At 31.9% G+C, this 18242-nt stretch overlaps 2 pseudogenes; both read right to left on the bottom strand.

The window, feature by feature from the left end:
* Nucleotides 1–4435: 4435 nt before the first annotated feature.
* Nucleotides 4436–6218, bottom strand: LOC148197536 (sugar transport protein 10 pseudogene; annotated as a pseudogene).
* A 3808-nt stretch (nucleotides 6219–10026) lies between these two features.
* Nucleotides 10027–11809, bottom strand: LOC124847121 (sugar transport protein 10 pseudogene; annotated as a pseudogene).
* Nucleotides 11810–18242: the final 6433 nt, after the last annotated feature.

Below are 18242 nucleotides of genomic sequence, written 5' to 3'. Positions count from 1 at the left end.
GGGACGTTTTGAGATAGTTCTGCACCCAACAGAGAGCTCATACAAACCACCAATAATAATCAATTATTAAGCCAGAAAATCAACACTACTGCTGCTAGAAAACTGTTAAACCAGAATGCACAACTGTAGTTTTATCAAACAGCTTATGTGTAGGATTTTCAAACAACTTAAATCAATCAATTAATCGGTTTCCAATGAATGGTGGCACTCAAAATGAACTTAGGAAAGGATCTAGAGTGGATTTGAAAAGCAAGAATCAAAGATAAGTTGCAGCTATGATCAATTTGAAACCAAATTTAAACTAGGCAAAGTGTTTGACAAAATGCCTAGAAGAAGGCTGAAAAGTGTGCATCAGAGTTTTCAAATTTGCTTAGTACAGGTTCAAATAGCTTTTTACAGTGCAATTTATGGTAAGATTTGAATTGTGCACTTCTTTTAATTCAATTGAATCAAGCTTTTGCTACCAATCTTCTAACACTGAATCTGATGCATTAATCATACCAAACTCTGAATTTTCAAAATCTGCAACTTACATCAGAAAAAGTGTTGAAAATTTGGTGTTTTGAATGGCAATTTTACACAAACACGTTTGCACACTTAATTTTATGATATGAGCAACTTTGTTTAACCAAATGTAACTTGTTCAAACTGCCAGCAGAGGCTAAAAACTTGGAGTTCCGATTTTCACTACTTCAGTTGCTATTTAGCACCAAAATTAAGCCAAATCACCAACCAATTTTCATTATAGGAGTCAAACTGAACTGTAAACAAATCTTATGATTCCAGGACAACAAATTAAACTTGAACAAGACTCTAGGAATGACTGAAAAGATGTCCAGAGATGAGTTCTAAGCTGGACAGATTCAAAATCATGAAAATCAGAAGAAAAAAAACTCATTCAATAAAAACAATGCAGATTGGTGCAACTGCTGTATCAATGAATTTCTAGATTATACAGAATGATGCAACCAGGTTTATTGTCTTAGACAATTCACTGTTCAAATGGTATGCACTCATTATAATTTCATTACATCAACACAGACAGGAATGATGTTTCCATATGGTGCAGTTTTAGAAAAATGAAAAACTAGATTTGAAACAGATTTGGATATGCATCAATTGGCACTGTACTGTGATGGAATTCAAGATGCACTGAGCTCTTTAATCATTGCTCATCTGATGTGCTTCTATTGAAAATCCAATCAAACTCAGCAGATTTATCCCAAACAAGTTTCAACTCAGAAATTTGACAAAAATAAACCAAAACACATTACTGGACATGACAGCATTAGATTTCCAAATTAAAAGACTCAAAGCAATGAAGTGAACCGATTAAAATGATGAACAATAAAGCAATTAAAAGCTGGAACAAAGAAATTAACAACATAATCTACGAGAATTGGAAATGGAATGTAATAGTGTGCACAGAACAAGAAAACACGAAGGAAAAGTTATGACAATATGGAATGGTAAGAACACTTAGCTGGAACGTGATGCAGAACCTAGGCTCTGAATACCACTTGATGAGGTTGCTCCAGCAAGTGTGATGGGTTGAATGCAGTGGAAGATGGAAACCAAAGTTGGGCAGTGGAAATGCAAAATGAAATTAGTGGCAGCAGAGGAGGTGCTTGGGGTTTAGCAGCAATGTGCAGAGGTGAAACAATGGTTGTTGATGGTAGGAGAAGAGCTTAAGGTGAAGTGGGTAAACTAGCTCAGGCGGCCTTCACTGGAAGGAAGCTAGATGGAAGAGGGAAAGCACAAGTAGAGTGACTTTTGGGCAGAGTTTGGTTGCTGGAAATGCTTCAGCATGATAAACTCTCATTTCATTCAAAAGTGTTTTACAAAGGTAGCTGCCATGATTTTATAGGCTAACCATGAAGTTGCAGCGAGGAAGTAATGGACCGAGAATGATGGATCAGCTGCCATGTGGTGACCCATGTGTAAAATATGAAGGCCTTCTAGAAAGGCTTATTAAAAATGTGCTAAAAACCAAATCAGCACGTGGTCTGTTGGTGTTGATGTTACTATGGTGTGCTTAGCAAAGAGTGGTGGTGCAGCTAGCAACTTGGACATTCATATGGATAGATTTGCCCCTTCTCTTGGTATCTCCAAATTCCACTTAAAATGAAGGAAAAGAACTTGCCCTGTTGTATCCATATCTTCAAGCTCTTCTTGGATTCTTCTAGCCATACTTCTAGTAATGGGTCCCTGCCTTAAGTCATCAGCACCCATGGCAATCAGGTTCAACAATCATACCACCTCTACCCTAAGCAACCATCAGCAAAGCTGACACCGCCTTCACCCTACTTCACGCGACGTCTTCTTCACTTCTAGATCCAAGACAATGTCAACCAGCGAGATCCTAGCGGCAATCCACACGAATCCGAACAACCGAAACAATGTATATACATCAATGTCTAATTTCACGCGTGATATGTATATATGATGGACAAATTTATGATCACCAAAATATGATGTCACAAACTTGTTGAACAATCGGCAAGTATGACCGAATCGTTTCAAGTAATAAACTCGGTAAGACCAAGTATCGTTCTCCCAAAGGACTCATGGCCTAGTTTAGTTATGTGATTTGTTGATTAGCTAGGACTTAAGAACGAAATAATTGGATTTTAATATGCAAAAGACGAAATTAAACATGTATGCATGAGGTTGATCAATGGCAAAAGCAAAAGACACGCACTTTCAATGAAAGATATATATGAATATGTTGTTGGGGTTCAATTTCATCTTATCCACTCTCATATATTTTAGGAATTCAACATTCAAATCATCATTGTTAATGCCACTCTCTAAAGTACCTTTCAAGAAGGCTTCTCCCTAATTACGAGTTCATACAATTCCTAGCATTCCTAATAATTAGTTCATCAAGTGCAGGAGCTTAAGGCAACCAATATACTTATTGGGAGAAATTCCCCGGATCTAGACTTCCCTGTACGTTCCCGTATCGACAAAATCAATAATCATGCATTGAATGAGTTAAACAAAGCAAACATTAAGCAAAGAGGAAAAACCCTAACTAATGATGAAAGAAAGCATAAATCTTAGATTAAGATGCAAGCACAAATTCCATATATGAGAGCTTCAAAAGATTACATTGATTCCCCAACAAACATACAAGGTTTAGTTCACCATATTCATGGTGATCCTAGATGAACAATAATGAAAGAATGAAAGATAAAACCCTAGAAAGGTGAAGAGGAAGCCTGAGCATCCAAGATCCTCCTTCAAAGGGGTGGAAGAGAGAGTGTTTGCTTCGTCTTTGCCAAAGATACAAACCCTAGGACGTCCTAAAGCTTATATACTATTCTAAAATTACAAAAAATCTAGGTCCAAGCCCATAAGTGTGCCGCTCAGCGGTAAAGTACCGCTCAGCGGTGAGTGCGCGTCTCGTTTCTTCCCCTCAGCGGCCATTTTGCCCCTCAGCGGATCTCCCGTAAGCTCCTGAGTGCCGCTCAACGGTAAACTGCCGCTGAGCGGTGACTTCGGCTTCTCCTTTTGCACTTTTTGATGTCTTTTCTGATTCCATCTCTCTCCTTCTTCACTTCTTTCACTAAATTCACCTTAAAACCTGCACAAAAACACTGAAATCAAGCATAAACCTGTCCAGCTCTCTTATTTCTGAAAATATGAAGAAAAACATGATTTCAAGCTAGTTTCTAAGTATAAAGGTTGCTTTTAGTATCAATTTTAAGCATGAAAATAACAGTTTTTTAACTGTTATCAATATACATCAACGTGAGCGAGGTTGTTGGAAGTCTCACATCGACTAGAAACAAGTCCAATTCACAACTTGTAAGTGGGTTCAGACCGTAGCTTACAAACCAATTTTGTGGGGTTGAGTTAGGCATAAAGTCAACTTCTTAATAGTTTTTCTAGGTTCGTTTTTTGTCCTTATCGATGGGAATGGTTATGGAAGTAATAGTTTTCTAAAAGTAATCAGGAGAAGCAAGCACTAGATAATTATTTAAATATAATTGAAAAAGGAGGGATTAACTAAGTTTAAGATTTTACGACAAGATTGGATGATATTTTGAGATTTTGGGGTAGGGTACGGCGACCTTTAGATCGATAATTAAGGTAACAAATATTGGAGGAATGACAAAAGAGTCGTCTTGGTATGCGTCCAAACAGGATTAAGATGTATAAAATTTTAAAGGATATTTTCTAGTGAATTGGGATGAATATAAATAATTTAACATTAAAATTACACTTCAAGCAAAATCTAGCAAAATCCAAACAATATTCTATAATATTATTATAAATATATAATAAATATTTTTAATGGATTTGGTACAGATTTTGAATGAATATATTTGTTACAAACTATAGGAACTACATAACTACATTGAATTATTTGAATAAATGGTAGAACTTTTATTGGTACAAGTAAATGAAGTTCTTGAACAATCTAATTTCAAATTGAAGCTACACAAGGATGTCCACTGTTGACTACATCATCCGAAACAAATTTCCTCCAAAACCAATGTGATTTCCAAACTTTGTTCATTTCTTCGATTCGAACATTTCTTGTCTCGGGTAGGAGCAATGCAACAAAAATGGTCATGATAAGCACAAATCCAGCAAAGAAAAAGAAAAGACCAAACTTCAGGTGACAAAGCATGGTTAGGAAAACTTGTGCAATGACAAAGGTAAATAACATGTTTACAGCAACATTGGTGCCTTGGCCCGCAGATCGAACCTCAAGAGAACATATTTCACTAGGAACCAACCACCCAAGGGGACCCCAAGACCATGCATATGCTGCAACGTATGCGCATATAAAGAATAAGAGAAGACTGGCTTCTCCATTGGTAAAATAGCCTTCACCACTCACCCCAAACTTTAGAGCAATCATGATTCCAACAGCAAGCTACACATATTATGAACTTCAAATTAGTTCTTCATGCTAGCAAATGACTTTAGTAATAAAAATGTTATTTTTAAATATTAAAATAACAAAAATCGTTTACCGATTAAGTTAATATTTTTACCTGACAAATAAGCATTTGAATGCCCCCTTCGAGGAACAATATCCTTCTTCCAAACTTGTCCACAGAGAAAATGGAAACAAAAGTGGCAACCACATTAACACCTCCAGTGATAACTGAAGACATAAGTGAAGTATCATTACCAAAGCCTAAAGTTTTAAAAAGGACGGGTGCATAAAACATGATGACATTGATGCCAGTGAATTGTTGGAAAAATGGAATCAGAGAGCAAAACGTGAGTTGAGGTCTGTATTTTGGTTGTATAATGTTCTTCCATGGATGTTCCACACCTTTGGCTGCTTTAGTTGCATTAACAAGGTCTTGGAACTCCTCATCAACATTATCCATGCCACGAATCTTTTTCAACATTTTCTTAGCTTCTTCTTCTTTACCTCTTTCAATTAAGGAGTTAGGGGTGTCACCTAAGAAAAGAGATCCTACACATAACATGATTGCAGGAACTCCACCAACACCTAAAGAAATTCTCCAACCATATTCTAGTTTGGCGGTGCCATAATTGATAAGGTTTGCAATCAAGATGCCAATTGTGATCATCATTTGGAATCCAATGTTAAGTGCACCTCTTATCGATGTTGGAGCCATTTCAGACAAATACACAGGTACAGACTATTGGAAATAATAATAAAAAAGAAGAAGACAAAGGGAAGGTTAAAAACAGTTGAAGCATGAAAGTATCTCCACATTCATATAACCAAATTTTAAGGCATTAGAAATGATACAAAGTCTCACCTGATTACAATATCCAACACCAAAACCAAGTAATAATCGACCTATGATGAGCATTTCAATATTGATGGCAAAACCATTCAACAATGCACCAACAAGGAAGAATAAACCACCTGCAAACATTGAGGTCTTACGTCCCATCATTCTGGTGGTGGTGGAAGCAAAGAAAGAAGCTACTAATGCAGCAAGATATAAAGAAGAGGTGAACAAAGTAAGGAGTTCATTGTCAAATTTGCAGTATTGACTTTCATGGATAGATTCATCTTTCATTTTTTTATAAACACTCGGAAAGAATTTTATTAAGAATGGTTCCATGGAAGTTACTCCTCCCGTGATTCCAAGATCATAACCAAAGAGTAGACCACCCATGGCTGCTACAAAACATGTGACCAACACGAATATTGTGATCTTGCTTTCATATTGTCTTCCATTTTCTAGAGTAGGAATAGGTCCACCTGCCATCTTTAAAAATGTTAAAAACTTAAGTAGAACCTTTGTTTGTCTTAACTTTTCTTTCTTTTTCTACAAATAAGATCTTAAGAATGAACTTGTTTTATAATTTAAAATATGCTAATAATAACTTTTAACGAATAAGAATGAGTTATAAAAACTAAATAACTTATTTAACAATATTATATATATCTTAGTAATCAATTTAATTGTCAATGTGGTGTTTATATCCTAATTTGTGTGTATTGTTTTTTCGGTTAGAACTAATATATTATTCAAAATAATAAAGACTCATGATAAAAACTAATTAATCAAAATAATAATTGATTTACAAAAAGGTAGGCCATTATAATGGATGATTATAAGTTAAAAATATTTTAATTAAGAATATTTATAAACAAAATTATATGTTCATGTAGTAATATTGTATTCATACAAATAATTTACAATATTTTAATTTTCAAATGTAAAGTGTGTTTATTTTAAATAAATTAATATTAAAATAGTTGTTAACATAGTATTATGTGTAATTATAAGGTTGACGTTATAATGGTATTGCAAATTTTAATGATTGATAAAAAATGTATTTACAATTTATTTAAGAGACAAATGAAGAATTTTTTTTTTTATTTCTGGAATAATCAAAGAAGTGTATTAAACTTTGAGTTAATGACTAACCAGTATATAACATGTATAAAAAAATATATTTATTATATATAAATAAATAATTATATATATATATATATATATATATATATATATATATATATATATATATATATATATATATATATATATATATATATACATATATAAATATCGAAATACAAGTCAAGATAATAAATGTATTTACAAATAATAAATTTGTTATTATCTCCTGAAAATTAAAAGAATAAAAAACAAATTAGTGAATGTATTATGACAATATATTTAAAAATAAATTGTGTATTAACCTTATAGTTGAATCGTAAGAAAAACTAAATAGGATATTTTAAGAATAAACATTATGAATAATTAAATCTTAAACAAACTAGAACTAGAATACCTATTTTTTAGATTATAAATTTTATTTAGAATTTTACTTCAAACAAACACATATTTTGTTAGCATGTTTGGAGGAATAGTGAAGAAAACAATTTCCAACAGAATAAATTTTTACGTATTTAACTTAAATAATAATTTATTTTTATTACAGGGTCCTTAGTTTTAGTTTCTATTATTATCATTTTATTTATAATATTCAATTTCTTTTTCTATTAACAATTATGTTTTTATTTAATTTATCAATAGATATTGATGATTTTATAACACATCACGAAATAAAAAAGATATTAAATTGGTGATGGTTAAAATTTCCGTATTTTAAGTGTTAACAACAGTTATAAATAACCTTTCTTTCCGTCAAAATACTAATAAAAAATTACATATGTCAAGAACTGGATATGACAATAAAAGATTGGTATTGTTGCTAGAAAAGAAAAAAAAATGTACTATTGAGTAAAAATCGTCACTGATGTTACTTTCATGGTGTAATATCGTATTTTGACGATTAAAAATTGTCTGAAAAATTATATCATATTCTATATGATTTAACAACTATTAAAAATATTCAACCGCAAAAAATTGTTTAAGGTATATTTTTTTACGTCTTAAAATTAAAAAGAATATATTTTAATTTCTATTCATAATTTTCGTATTCAATAATTAAATTATCTATATTTAAAAAAAATAATTTATTTGATGATAATAATTGTATTAATAATTTTACTATTTTAAAATAATTAGTAGTCTAATCGTATCAGATAATGAATAGTTATTTTGAAATAATCACTCCCATAAGTAATCTATAAATTATCTGTTTGAGTTCTTTAGATGCTAAAACACGGTTTAAAGAGGAATGTGTGCAGAATTATGTTTTATGGGTTTGGTTTTTCGGGAAATGAAATGAGATTACAACAATTGAGTATGTAGTGTGCATTAGATATATTTGAAGATTGATGATTGCACAAGTAAATTGATAAATTCTAAAATGGGCTTTGTAAAAATGATGTCAAAGGATAATCTCTAGGATTGAATTTATGTGCAATAATTTAAAGATATTGATGATTGATGTATGTAATGAAATTGGTGGTTAAATGGAGACATGAAAATAAATTTTTATGGCTAAATAAGTTTTCTAAATATTGATGGTTTAATAGGAGTTAGTCTAATTTGCAAATATTAGTAATAGAGAATTGAGAAACTAAAGATTATATTGAAGTGTGTTGGTTTAGATAGTGTAGTTTAGGGGTTGATCTATTAATATGATATGAATTGGTGTTTCAACTCCTATTGGATATTGTAGAATCATGGTATATTGTTTTGATTTTGAAGCAAAGTTTAAGAAGAAGTGATTTTGTGTGAGTATAGATATGATTTATATAAGTATTTGTTAAAAGTTTCATATCGACTAGAGACAAGACTCATTCACAATATATAAGTGGATGCAAATCTCATCTTAAAATTTGGTTTTTTTTATTAAGTTAGGCTTAAAGCTCACGTCTTAGCATGATATCAGAGTCATTGGTTGGAGCCTATCCTAGCGAGATTTATTGTTTGTTGGGTCTATTATATCACCTCCTATTGGGTCACTATAGAATCACTTAGTATTCTTTAGTCCCACTCTCGATATATATATATATATATATATATATATATATATATATATATATATATATATATATATATATATATATATATATATATATATATATATATATATATATATATATATATATATATATATATATATATATATACCTCGGCATATAGTACATAAATGGGTAAAAACACACCTTACAAGTTGATATTTTAAGATTGAATTTGGTTTAAAGTCCAATTAAAATATATGCTGGAAGTCCTACAAAAACTAGAGATAAGACCAATTTATTGTATATAATTAGGTGCAAACCTTACCTTACAAGCCAGTTTTGAAAAATACAGTTAGGCTTAAAGACCACTTAACATGTTATAAGAGTCGTAGTTTATACTCTGTGCTTGGAAAATTTTATGATTGTTGGGTTTATTGTTCCAATTGTTATCAAGCGCTATCGAACCATCCATCAATGTCTAATCTCACGCGTGATATGTATATACATCAACGTGAGCGAGGTTGTTGGAAGTCTCACATCGACTAGAAACAAGTCCAATTCACAACTTGTAAGTGGGTTCAGACCGTAGCTTACAAACCAATTTTGTGGGGTTGAGTTAGGCATAAAGTCAACTTCTTAATAGTTTTTCTAGGTTCGTTTTTTGTCCTTATCGATGGGAATGGTTATGGAAGTAATAGTTTTCTAAAAGTAATCAGGAGAAGCAAGCACTAGATAATTATTTAAATATAATTGAAAAAGGAGGGATTAACTAAGTTTAAGATTTTACGACAAGATTGGATGATATTTTGAGATTTTGGGGTCGGGTACGGCGACCTTTAGATCGATAATTAAGGTAACAAATATTGGAGGAATGACAAAAGAGTCGTCTTGGTATGCGTCCAAACAGGATTAAGATGTATAAAATTTTAAAGGATATTTTCTAGTGAATTGGGATGAATATAAATAATTTAACATTAAAATTACACTTCAAGCAAAATCTAGCAAAATCCAAACAATATTCTATAATATTATTATAAATATATAATAAATATTTTTAATGGATTTGGTACAGATTTTGAATGAATATATTTGTTACAAACTATAGGAACTACATAACTACATTGAATTATTTGAATAAATGGTAGAACTTTTATTGGTACAAGTAAATGAAGTTCTTGAACAATCTAATTTCAAATTGAAGCTACACAAGGATGTCCACTGTTGACTACATCATCCGAAACAAATTTCCTCCAAAACCAATGTGATTTCCAAACTTTGTTCATTTCTTCGATTCGAACATTTCTTGTCTCGGGTAGGAGCAATGCAACAAAAATGGTCATGATAAGCACAAATCCAGCAAAGAAAAAGAAAAGACCAAACTTCAGGTGACAAAGCATGGTTAGGAAAACTTGTGCAATGACAAAGGTAAATAACATGTTTACAGCAACATTGGTGCCTTGGCCCGCAGATCGAACCTCAAGAGAACATATTTCACTAGGAACCAACCACCCAAGGGGACCCCAAGACCATGCATATGCTGCAACGTATGCGCATATAAAGAATAAGAGAAGACTGGCTTCTCCATTGGTAAAATAGCCTTCACCACTCACCCCAAACTTTAGAGCAATCATGATTCCAACAGCAAGCTACACATATTATGAACTTCAAATTAGTTCTTCATGCTAGCAAATGACTTTAGTAATAAAAATGTTATTTTTAAATATTAAAATAACAAAAATCGTTTACCGATTAAGTTAATATTTTTACCTGACAAATAAGCATTTGAATGCCCCCTTCGAGGAACAATATCCTTCTTCCAAACTTGTCCACAGAGAAAATGGAAACAAAAGTGGCAACCACATTAACACCTCCAGTGATAACTGAAGACATAAGTGAAGTATCATTACCAAAGCCTAAAGTTTTAAAAAGGACGGGTGCATAAAACATGATGACATTGATGCCAGTGAATTGTTGGAAAAATGGAATCAGAGAGCAAAACGTGAGTTGAGGTCTGTATTTTGGTTGTATAATGTTCTTCCATGGATGTTCCACACCTTTGGCTGCTTTAGTTGCATTAACAAGGTCTTGGAACTCCTCATCAACATTATCCATGCCACGAATCTTTTTCAACATTTTCTTAGCTTCTTCTTCTTTACCTCTTTCAATTAAGGAGTTAGGGGTGTCACCTAAGAAAAGAGATCCTACACATAACATGATTGCAGGAACTCCACCAACACCTAAAGAAATTCTCCAACCATATTCTAGTTTGGCGGTGCCATAATTGATAAGGTTTGCAATCAAGATGCCAATTGTGATCATCATTTGGAATCCAATGTTAAGTGCACCTCTTATCGATGTTGGAGCCATTTCAGACAAATACACAGGTACAGACTATTGGAAATAATAATAAAAAAGAAGAAGACAAAGGGAAGGTTAAAAACAGTTGAAGCATGAAAGTATCTCCACATTCATATAACCAAATTTTAAGGCATTAGAAATGATACAAAGTCTCACCTGATTACAATATCCAACACCAAAACCAAGTAATAATCGACCTATGATGAGCATTTCAATATTGATGGCAAAACCATTCAACAATGCACCAACAAGGAAGAATAAACCACCTGCAAACATTGAGGTCTTACGTCCCATCATTCTGGTGGTGGTGGAAGCAAAGAAAGAAGCTACTAATGCAGCAAGATATAAAGAAGAGGTGAACAAAGTAAGGAGTTCATTGTCAAATTTGCAGTATTGACTTTCATGGATAGATTCATCTTTCATTTTTTTATAAACACTCGGAAAGAATTTTATTAAGAATGGTTCCATGGAAGTTACTCCTCCCGTGATTCCAAGATCATAACCAAAGAGTAGACCACCCATGGCTGCTACAAAACATGTGACCAACACGAATATTGTGATCTTGCTTTCATATTGTCTTCCATTTTCTAGGGTAGGAATAGGTCCACCTGCCATCTTTAAAAATGTTAAAAACTTAAGTAGAACCTTTGTTTGTCTTAACTTTTCTTTCTTTTTCTACAAATAAGATCTTAAGAATGAACTTGTTTTATAATTTAAAATATGCTAATAATAACTTTTAACGAATAAGAATGAGTTATAAAAACTAAATAACTTATTTAACAATATTATATATATCTTAGTAATCAATTTAATTGTCAATGTGGTGTTTATATCCTAATTTGTGTGTATTGTTTTTTCGGTCAGAACTAATATATTATTCAAAATAATAAAGACTCATGATAAAAACTAATTAATCAAAATAATAATTAATCATTAATTCAATTATCTAATTTTTAAAAGATTATTTTATTTGATGATAATTATTTTATTAATAATTTTACCATTTTAAAATAATTAGTAGTCTAATTGTATAAAATAATCTTCTTCTAATCATAATCTTCTTTGTCATTCCAAGATTTCCGTCTTACCCTCTTCTCTCAAGAACCAAACGGACTTTGTACTTCTCAATTTTGTTATGTATGCTCTGTCACGTGTTGGATTTTGATTTTCCTTCACAACTAGGTTATGGAAAAAGACATTATTGGAAAGTGTTGAAATTAAAAATACAATAGTCTTTACACTCAATAAACTCCAACACATCATTGTCTTCTTCGTTCACACAAAACTTCTTCCACATTTTCTTTAAGCTTACAAACTGGCCACGAAAGAAGAAGAAGAAACCAAAGAGGAAGAAGGGAGTGTTCCCACAAACCCTAGCAGCTCTTCTCTAAGTGAATCGTGCCTCCAAAGAACCAAAGACCCAAACCCCTTCGCGTTTTAGATTTAAATAGAACAGATCTGTCACATCAGAGCCACCAGCGCTTAACGCCCCCAGGCGAAATTGCGAGGTGCTTGGCGCTCAGCGCCCCTAGAGGGTCGCCTAGGGAGAAATTCTGACAACAAAATGGTGTTCAGCGCCTTCTGCTAAGGGGCGCTCAGCGCGAGCACACCAGAAATCAGCTTCTGTGCAGTTGGTGCAGGTGGCGCTTAGGGCCCTTGACCTAGGGCCCTTGGCCTGACTTTTCTACACTCCATCTTTTTCTCTTTTTCTGCAGATCTGCTTGCTTCTTGTGGTTGGTTCAACTCTATACATTGTTGGAGATTCTTCCAAATACATTATTAGCTACAAAATAAAGGGATTATAGATAAAATTACATCAAAGTATGCCAAAACACAATTATTCATAAAACTAAGATTATAGAGAGAATTAAGCAAGTTACAAGCTAGAAAAGGGTTGATATGGTCCGTGTATTTTTACTGTGTCTCAATTTAGTCCTTGTATTTTTTTTTGTCTCAAACAAAATTTAAATTGTATATAAATCCTAACAAATAATTTTATTAAAATTAATATTTTTATTAAATATTTTTAACAAAATTAAGTTTATTTATATTTATATTTAATTGATTTTATAATGTTAAATATGTTATTTAAATATACCTATAAGAATTTAAAAAAATAGTGACATAATATGCTGGTATAAATTTTCATGGAGAAAGTTTCCATGGAAGATCATGAAAGAAGAGACTACCTTTAATTACCGATTTCACGAAAACTTTCTCCAACTTTTTTTAAAAAGAAAGTAAATTTTCACATTAATAATTTGTTCAATGAGCTAAATCATTTGGAGAATTCACACCACCATGTCATTTCACTATTTTTTTTTATCTCTTATAGGTATATTTAAAGAATCTAATTAATATTTATATAATTAAATAAATAAAAATATAAGCAAACTTAATCTTGTTAAAAATATTTAATAAAAGTATAAATTTTAATAAGAATATTTGTTAAGATATATATACAAATTAAATTTTGTTTGAATTTGGGGAGAGACAAAATTGTTTAATTTTTAAAATTAGGAGTAAATTGAGACAAAATAATAATAGAGGGACCAACTTGAGACAAAATAAAAATACAAGGATCAAACTAAGACTAATGCAATGACTGTGGCCTGATAGTGACACGTGACACAGTGTCATGTCACATTGTTATTGCTATGTGGCACAATGTCAATTTGACACATGACATTTTTATTTTATTTTTAAAAAATTGAAATAAAGAAAAAAGAAAAATTAAAATAATTAAAAAATATTTAAAAAATTCAAAAAAATCACAAACTGACATGTGGCACCTTCTTTAACAGTGTTACTACGGAACTAACAGCAAGGACCTAATGGCTTTAATTTCGAAAATAGAGACCTAATTGAGACAAAAAATAAGTGAGAACCTATTTGAGGCTTCTTAGGAAAATTAAGGACCTCGAAAATGATTAAACCTTTCTTTTACTTTACCAAATTCCACGTCATAATTTAAATCATAAGTCCACGTAATAAAATGATTCACCTCAATACGTTTCTTGTGCACCACGTGATCAATATTTGACGTCGTTTCTTACCATTTAACATAAATGACTTAATTGTTACGAAATTACAAAATTTAGGACCCGATTGAAACCGTTTTAAACAAGAGGAACGAATTGAGATTCCTGAACAAATATGAGGACCATCCGAGACTTTTATCCTTAAAGGACCAAATGAATTCATGTGCAATAGTTCTAAGGGTTTTGATGTAGAAATAATATTTTTCAAATGAAAAGAAGATTTTACTTGTTTCCCCTTTTGACATGCCGCACTAAATTTATCTTTTTCAAATTTTAACTTTGGAAGACCAAATACTACGTCTTTTGAAATTAATTTATTCAAGTGTTGCATATAAATATGAGTAGCTCTTGTATGTCATGACCATGAATTTTCTTCTTTAGCAACTAAACAAGTTATGCTACTATGCTACTACTAGCTGCTTTTCAAGGTCAATTAAATATATATTGTTATGTCTCATACCTTTTAATGCAATCTTAGTTGAATCATTTTGATGTATCGTATAGTAATAACGTTTAAAGGTTACCTTGCATCCTTTGTCACATAGTTGACTTATGCTGAATAGATTATACTTTAGCCCTTATACAAACAACACATCTTTAATCATCAAGATATTTGCACTTCCAATATCACATATTCCAATGATATTTCCTTTATTATTGTCCCTAGAGGTAACACAACTTTGTTCCTTTCTCTAGAAATTTACAAATTTCTTCTTATCTCCAATCATGAGTCTTGAACATCCATTGTCAAGCTACCACATTAGCTTTCTAGATTTTGAAGATTCTCATAAAATGAAAGGTACAACCTTTTTAGGTCTCCAACAACTTGTATTGGTCCTTAGGGTAAGAGATACATCAAAATCATTTTATAACATGCAACCAAGTATATTTTCCATTAGGAAGACGATAATGTTTAATATTGCATTTGTTTGATGTGTGTCTTTTATTCATACAATAAAAGCATGTGACAATATTTGTAACCTAGAGAGATGATTGACAATATGAGTTAAGCACATCTACACGTCATGGATTGTTTCTCCTTGTTGCATTTGGAACATCACGTATTCCTAAATCAATGAGGTTTTTCAAGCTCGCTTGACATTATATGTGCCTTCATGGGTTACTTGTAGAACCTCCCACATTTCCTAAGCACTCTTACAGACAAATATCCTATAAAACTCATTTAGGATTAAAGCAATTGAAATAATATTTCTATCCATAACATCATATTGGGACTTTCCGTTTTCTTCCAAAGTCCTTTGTGAAAAGGGTTTTGGTTCCTACAAGTCACTAAGAAATAACTAGAACTTACAATCATAGAGAGTTAATGTTAGAAAGCACATCTTTTGAAGACACAAGAGATGAAAGACACCTCCTATGACACACAAAGGATGAAATTTTTTTCTTACCCACAGTAGATGCACACAATCACTTAAAACACACTCAATGAAAGTTCTCACTCTGCCAACACTAAGTTTTACAAGCCTTTTTTTCAAAAAAACACAGAGAGTTTCTTTTGGCAACACAACACTAAATCACTAAATAGAAAAGTTACTTTAGAAACTAGGTTTAGGTAAATATATAGACTTTTATTTTCAAAAATTTGGTCAGAAAACTAAAGAGTCTATTCACAATTGCCTCTGACAGTCGATTAACATAAGTGATAATTTATTATCAGCGAAACTTTTTCAACAAATATTTTCTCGCTATGATAATCAATTGCCAATGACGATAATTGATTATCATAGAGACTTTTCTGAAAATCTAAAATTAATTGGGATATTATACTCTCACTTAAGTTAATCAATTATCATAAACCATTTTTGAAATATTTTAAACTTTACCGAGTGATATTCTACAAGTTGTTGTGTAACCTTCTAAACTATGTTCAATACACAAATAAAAGAGACTTATTAAAACTAAACTACAAGTCTTCTAATATCATTTGTATGTTTTAAATTCTTGGAGTTGCTTTTTATCATCATCAAAATATCCTGATCTTCAGTTCTTCTCTTTTTGCTGGCATACTTTGCTTCCTCTGCCTCTTCATTTACATTTGCGAGGTCTACGTTCTCACAAACCTTTTCTTTTCCTCCAATACCACTCTCGTTGCACACTTCTTTGCAAAGGAGGTCTAGAACTCCAACACTGGTATAGAAAACACAATAAACATATTGTGATACTATCCCAATAAGCACCAATAACAAATCCAATAAACATAATAACAAATTAAGGTTTAAGACTGACCAGAGCAAAAATGAGAGAAACTTGCACAACGAGAATGAGAGCGACAATCAAGTGCAGCGAGGTAGAAGACGAGAGCCACTAACGAGAGGGAGGAGAGAGTTAGTCCGAGGATGGAGCAGTGTGAGGGAATAGAGGTGCGAGCAAAATAATGAAGTGTAGCATGAAAGAGAGAATAGGGAATAAAAAAATTAAAGATTTTGCCAATTATAGTGAAGAACCAACATAATATATGTTTTTTAAATTTAAAATAAATTACACGCCCACTTTCGATGTTGGTTCTTGATATAACCAACATAGAAAATATTCTACTTTATTACGAAATTTGCACTACTCTTACTTTTAATATTAGTTTTGTGTATAACTAGCATAGAAAATGTTCTACTTCATTACGAAATTATCACCGCACCCACTTTCTATATCGGTTCTAGTGATAACTGGCATAAAAAGTCTCATCATATTTATTGTTCTTCCACCACATTACTTATTATGCTGGGTGGATTTTAACCTATATAATAAGTCGTCATAAAAACCTATTTTTGCACTAGTAATTCTCAAATTAATATTTTTCAACATGATAGGACTATTTTATAAGGACTATTAATATAAAATAATGCCTAACTAGGATATACTTATAAGGTCAACTTTACATTGATCATTGTCAAGAAGGTCTTCTAGTTCTTAATAAGAGTTGATGACCTATATAAGAGAGGGAAATTGTGCTACTATTAAAATGTATGTCCAAGTCATAATTTAAGTTGTTAGGTTTAACAAGGAAGGGGTGCGTTGGAGAGATACAACACAAATGAGATATGAACTCAATCACATAAGAGATTGACATCACTCTCTATCTAAAAACTTAAGGAAATGGCTTGATAAGTCTTCACCTTTATACTGCTCCACTTTCTCATTTCTATCCAATGTGGGACTTGGACTCACACTTGGATTCTCAACAATTCTCCCCCTCAAGGGTAAGTCCCTTCTACATTGGTACACTCTCTCTCTAGCGGAAGCATTCGAGTATCCATTTTCGTATCGTCGTTGATCTTAACGAAACATGCTTACTTGAAAGCCTTTACCAGGAAGACTTTTAGTAAATGGACCATTATACTCATCTAAACCTAACTTAGCTTTAATAATACTTATTTGGGTTTATAAAGGGAAGAATTTCACTGGGAGATATAACACCAATGAGACATGAGCTTAGCCTCATAAGGGATTGACATCACTCTCTACCCAAAACCTTAAGACAATGGGTTAATGGGTCTTCTTCACCTTTATATGCTACTCCACTTTCTCATTTCTATCCAATATGGGATTTGGACTCACACTTGGATTCTCAACATGAGTACATCATAAACAAACTACACAAAAATATGTCAGATACATTTTGACAAAAGAAATATAACATTTTGCATTCTTTAACTGTGATATTATAAGTCAACCTTATGAAGTGACTCCACAAAGATGGTAAAAAGCTGAAAAAACTATTAAAAAATGTGACAATATGGTCCACTTTATGTACATAACGCCACCTCTCTTTAGTCTTTCTCCTTTCTACGAATCAATATAGTTAGTCTTTTTTTCTCGCCAAAGGACAATGCAAATTCCTACTTGTTATCATTGACTATTTCACTAAATGGATTGAGGAAAATCTATTAACAAAAATAACAAATTAGCACGTACAAAACTTCATATGAATAAACATAATATGTCATTTTAGGGTCCCACATAGTATCATCATTGAAAGATAATTTACAGAT

The sequence above is a fragment of the Vigna umbellata genome, chromosome 5, assembly GCF_029865625.1.
Source record: "Vigna umbellata cultivar VRB3 chromosome 5, Vumbellata_1.0, whole genome shotgun sequence".
Taxonomy (NCBI): Eukaryota; Viridiplantae; Streptophyta; class Magnoliopsida; order Fabales; family Fabaceae; genus Vigna; species Vigna umbellata.
The sequence above is the reverse complement of the archived record's forward strand: the minus strand, read 5'-3'. Positions and strand labels throughout refer to the sequence as shown.